This window comes from Phodopus roborovskii, unplaced genomic scaffold (assembly GCF_943737965.1).
Source record: "Phodopus roborovskii unplaced genomic scaffold, PHOROB, whole genome shotgun sequence".
Lineage (NCBI taxonomy): Eukaryota > Metazoa > Chordata > Mammalia > Rodentia > Cricetidae > Phodopus > Phodopus roborovskii.
Genome location: NW_026125729.1, coordinates 812,653 through 818,652, shown reverse-complemented (window position 1 = coordinate 818,652; position 6,000 = coordinate 812,653).

Genomic DNA, 6,000 nt, shown 5'->3' with positions numbered 1-6,000 from the left:
ATTCATTAAGCAGAGTTTTCCAGATGCTGCCAAACAGGTCAAACACTGATATTTCTTTCAGTCTGGGAATTTGTGTCCAGATAGAAACCATTCCTTTCTCCTCTTATGACTTCCAAGATAAATTGTTTTTACAACTATCATGATGGTGAAAGTATTAATCTTCAAGATTTCTGTAAATGTAAACTGAGTATGGAAAGAAAAGATCATGGAACGTTTTACCTGGACCTGCTCATTTACAGAAAAATTTTTCTTGAAAATATAAATTCTCCAGTTTTGTAAACATTTTAAAATTTGGACAATTTTCATAATGTTTAGTTGAGGAATTGGTTGTAAAGATTGTCACTGCTCTGAGACAGATCTTATCTCAGAAAAATGGAAAGTAGGTTTTAAAATTCCATCAGAAATCCACAAAACAGGAAAAACCAAATGGAAAATAACCACAATAATTTCAGTTGTTATTTCTTGGGCTTGTAATAATTATTTCTTAGCTCCCAAGTATCTCTGCATGTTGTGGTAATTTGTGTATAACATGTTATACCAAGGAAACCCTGGAATGAAAATATTTATTAATTTAACTGTTACCTTTTTCCTTGCCTCTCTGAAAGATTCATATTTAGAAATACTTGCTAAGTTGGGAAAGACTGATTAAAGAGTGCTTGAATAATGATTTTGTTGTAAAAAGCTTCATATAAAGAGTGAATTTAAATGTAGCTAACAAAATTTTGCTCTAGTGAATGCTATATTTTATCAGCTATAAAATGTGAGAGATAGTTTGACATTTATTTTGATGTTTTCAATGTATGAAACACAAGTGCATTTGTGCTCAGACACACACACACACACACACACACACACACACAAGCACATACACACACACACACACACACACACACACACACACACTTAAAGACTTTTTAAAAATCGATGTTACATTTGCAGTGAGTACATTTATACTTTTGAAGTTATTCTCTAGCGGGGTATACTTAAGAATAAACTGAGCATTGATTTCTTTTGATTTTTATTGATTTCACCTTGCATTTAAATTTCTGTATGTGAGTCATAAATAATGAAGATATTTCAATGAGTATTGTCCCTGTCTATCCATAAGCTTTCATTTGGCAATGCTGTCATTATATTATTAATAAAACATGAAGGAAGGAAGCTAAATTTATAGTTTACTAAATATGTTCATTCACAATGCAGAGAATCTGTGTAAGGTTTACAGTTCTGTACTGCACAATAGCAAATAACTGCACTTTCTTGAATTCACTCAGTAAGTAAAATTTCTCCATTTCTTTTCTGTTGGATGTTTGTTATTTTCTAAAGATGTAGGTATCAAACTTGGCTCTCAGGTAGTTCAATTCTCACTTTGGCTTTGTATTATTATGTAGATATCTAGTTATCATTAAATAATTAATCTTAACCCTCAAAGTATAAATTTAGGGACACTTGTTAACTTTGGCCCATTACAGTACTTACTTCTGATCCAACACTGGGTCTGAGACTCTGGGGAGACAGAATAACTAATGAAGCAATAATTTATCAAAACTAGAAAGTTCTAGCTCAGTCAATTAACTTGGTGTCTAGCTACCCATAAAAATAGTTCACTAGGACAGCAATTTGTAACATCAGTATTGCGGAAGCAATTATGACTCCATTGCCTCCACGGGTGGCATATTAGAATGAGAGTTGCTTTACTTATTAGAAAATCCCAAAGAAGCAAGCTACCTCTTCCATTTCTAATGTCAATGTATACTTTGCAATTGCTGAAAGAAAATATTTTACTTAATATTTTCCCTATTGGATCTCACATATGCATAAACAACAAAGTATATGGCATGTGTGTGTGTTGCTTGCTTTTAGATAACATAGAATAGAATAGCTTTTACTGTGCTATTTTCCTATGTAAACAACATTGTTTTTGTGCATATTCATTCTCCCCACTGACTTCTCCTATTTCCATTTCCCCCTCCTGCTCTTCTTGCAGGTACCCTTACTTCTAAAACGTGCCTCTTCTGCTTTCATGTGACTTATATTCTTCTATGTTCTTGTTCCCTTTTGATTCCTCTATTTAGTTTTTGCCTTTAATTTCCTAGTCTATATTCAAGCTTTCTCTATATTAACCACAGCACTATTAAATACAACCCTCAATGTATTGGCACAGAGAAAAACTTGCCAGGCCTTGATCATGCATGACAGGTGCCATATTCATTAAATAAAATACTGATCATTTAAGATGTTCTTATTATGTGATAAAACAATTTTTTTTAATCACTTGAAATTCTTTTGGTTGTCTTCCCTTGTAGATAAACTCATCCTAATGGATACATCCTTAAACATTTAAATATCTGATTTTACTTTAGGCTTCCTTGTTTGATATTCTCACTTGGGTGTTCATTAACATTGCAGTTGTAAAACTTCAAATACACAGTTTTTATTTAATATAGACTTGTTTTGTTTTTCAAGATAAGGTTTCTCTATGTAGCCATGGCCATCCTGGAACTCACTTTGTAGACAAAGCTGGCCTTGAACTCACAAACATCCACCCGCCTTTGCCTCACAAGTTCTGGGATTAAAGGCATGCCACCTCTCTGGGTTCAGTATACATTCCTAAAGCATTAGAATTTGATCCTGTTCCAGCCTCCAAACCCCACACCATCAATTATTTACTTATATATAATTCAGTATTTTTTTCCATCATTAATGTCCTACATTCAATTTAACATTTCTTGAACTATATTTTTATATTATGTCCCAAATCAAATCAAGTATCACCATTATCATTACAATTAGTTTCTAGTCAAAACTGTGTAATTCTTATTGAGTGTATTGAAATAGTCTCCTGCATATACCATTGCGGTTTATTATCAGTTCTCTACACAGAAAAATATAGGTTCTTTTAAACAATAAGTTTTATCATGCCACTTCACTGATGAAGTACTATGGTACCCTTAAGGTAGAATAAGAATTCTAAGTCCTTACCATGTAGATAGAATTTAATCTTAATTCTCCCTTCATACACATTCTTGCAGTGCACTTATTATGGAATGACCTAACCTCCTCTCGTATTTATGCATGTTCTTATGTCTTATATTATCCAATGCCATGTATGTAGAAGTTCTCCTGAATATTCTTCTCCTGAACCATCTCCAGAACACCATAGCCAACTATTTAATAGGCATTTTAGGGGAGATATGAAAGCTTTACTCACAAGCCACAGCCAGAGCAAAGTATTTTAGTAAACCCACAGGTCTATTCAAAAACAGACATATCTCTCCATGACCTAGCTTGCTCACACAGTGAAAGCTGTGTTAAACAATGTAAGTTATGCTACTAGTCATGGTAGCATCCATTTGATCTATATGACTAAATTATCTTGCTTCTATTCATTTTTTTTCATATTCACATCTACTGCTCTTTTCATATTCACATCTACTGCTTTTTTATTGGTATATATACACTTCACAGATGCCAAGCTATTTTCTTTCACAGGACTATTATTTTGTCTACTCTCTTTCTATGGATAATACTCCATAAAACAATTTACACATAGAAAGCAATACCAATAAAAACCCCATGATATTTTTCACAGAAATGGGAAAAGTCCTAAAATTCACATGGAACCTCAAAAGAACTAAGAGTATCAAAGCAATCATCTGCCTTTATGTGCAATATTTTCTGTGTTCTTTTAACAATGTCAGGTTTTAAATTAAGGGCATTGATCCATTTTTATTAATGCAGAGTGACTAAATTTCATTCTTTGGCAGGTGGATATCCCATATTGCCAGCAAAAACTGTTGAGTAAACTATCTTTTGTCCATTGTTTGTTTTTATCTCTTTGCAGAAAAAACTTTAGGAAGTCATGGCTGTATGGGTTTATTTCTAAGTCCTATGTTACATTTCCTTGGTATACAAGTCTGCTTTTGTGCCACTGTAATGTTTCATTTGTTAGTTCTGAGGCTAAATATTGTGATATTTTCATCAGTATTCTCCCTTAAAATTACTTTTCCTATATTTTGAAATAATTGATATTTTAATAATTTCCAACAACACAACACAAACTGAAACCAAAATTATGTTACAAATGCTTACCTATTATGCATTAGTGAAGCAAAATAAAAATGCAGTTATCATCAATTTATGTTCTTTGAACTTAGCACTTAGAATGGTTAAAATGGATGTTGAAAAAGTTCTGGTGTTGCTTATACATAATTACATATTCATCTACTTAATACTGTAAATTCAAGCAATGTAAGCCAAAAGTAAGGGTATATTTGTTTAAATTAAATGTGGGAAAAATAAACAAATATCAGCCGAGTGTTGGTGGCACATGCCTTTAATCCCAGCACTTGGGAGGCAGAAGCAGGTGGATGTCTGTGAGTTTGAAGCCAACCTGGTCTAAAGAGCAACTGCCAGGATAAGCTCCAAAGCAATACAGAGAAACCCTGTCTTGAAAACCAATAATAATAATAATAATAATAATAATAATAATAATAATTTTAAAAACAAATATCAATCATTGTTTCAATACTATTTTGGGTTCATTCTTATTTTGTGTTAAATATTGTGATCAACTCAAGGGCACAAAAGAGGAAACTAAATATTTTATATGCCATGTTTCATCAGTTTCCAAGGAAATTTTATCTTCCTTTATAATATAAGCACACAGATAGGTTTCATTGATACCAAATAAGAGTCATTAATCGACAACCATTAATACTTATTAGTCATTTAGCCAAGCTTGTTGAATTTTGACCATGTCTATTCAATTACTCCTGTGTTCATGCACATGCATAACAATAAGCATATGCCTTCTTAGAATAACTTGAGGATAAAAGTGAGGAATTACTTCAGGCAAACATTTATGAAGATAAGTAGTTGCTATATATTTTCTCACTGATGCCTTTTAACTTTTGTATCCAAAATAAATAGACTGTATTCTCAAAATAAGTCTGTATGTGCAAATACTCTCAAATTCACCTTCAAAATACTTTGTGTGGTAAGTGGTTGTTGTTTTTGTTTTTATTTTCTCTCCCTTTTCGAAATGAAATCACAAAACTTTGTAGTCTCTGCCTATAAGTAGTATATACTGTATGGATATCTACTGACTTATAGTAGTCAGTCAGCAGTCTTCATTGCAATGGATAAGTGATAATGCAGTACCCTGTCTAACCATCCAGGCTGATCTTCACATGGGAATTTAGACCATCTTATTCAACAGACACTTTAGCTCTAGACATCTGCATTGTCTTCCTGGGAAACACTAATTATGCTGAGTATTACTTAAGAAATCATACACTAAGAAAAGTCTTGAGATTAAGTACATACTCTGACTCTTTTTGTGTATGTGTGTGTGTGTGTGTTTACCTGTATTTCTTTCTTTTTTTTCATTTATTTATTTATTTATTTTATATAACCAAGTCCATTTAAATGAAAACAAACATTTATAGACAATATTTGGGAATTTGGGTGTCGTTCTTTCCAAACTACTTCCTGCTGGTAAGGGACTCTGTCATGGGGGATTTGAAGAAGATGCAGAAATCCTGGCTGTAGTCTGCAAGGCTGCTCTGTCCAGCTGTGTTTTGAATGTAGGATCACCTGGTACTCTGTTTCAGGTGGTCTGGCTTGATCAAACCACATTAGTCTGGAAGAAATCCACATCTTTTCATTTTCTGTGGAAACAAAAATAGAAATCCTTTTCCCCAGTAATTTGTCCTTGAACTTAAATTTGGAGTCAAAGCATTTTTTTCATTTAATTTATTATTTTAAATGTTGATCCCAGATCCCTCTCCCAGTCTCACTCCCTCCCTCCATCCCTCCCTCCCTTCCACCCTCCCTCTCTCCCTTTTACCCTCTCTGCCCTCTCACATGCACTCTAAGCACCCTCCCCTCACAAAAGGACCTTGGGAACACATCCCCCATGGAGGGATAACTGCCTTAATCTAGAGACATGAGAGAAGCCCTAGTCCCTACTTCACGTGACCTTTCAGATCTACATGA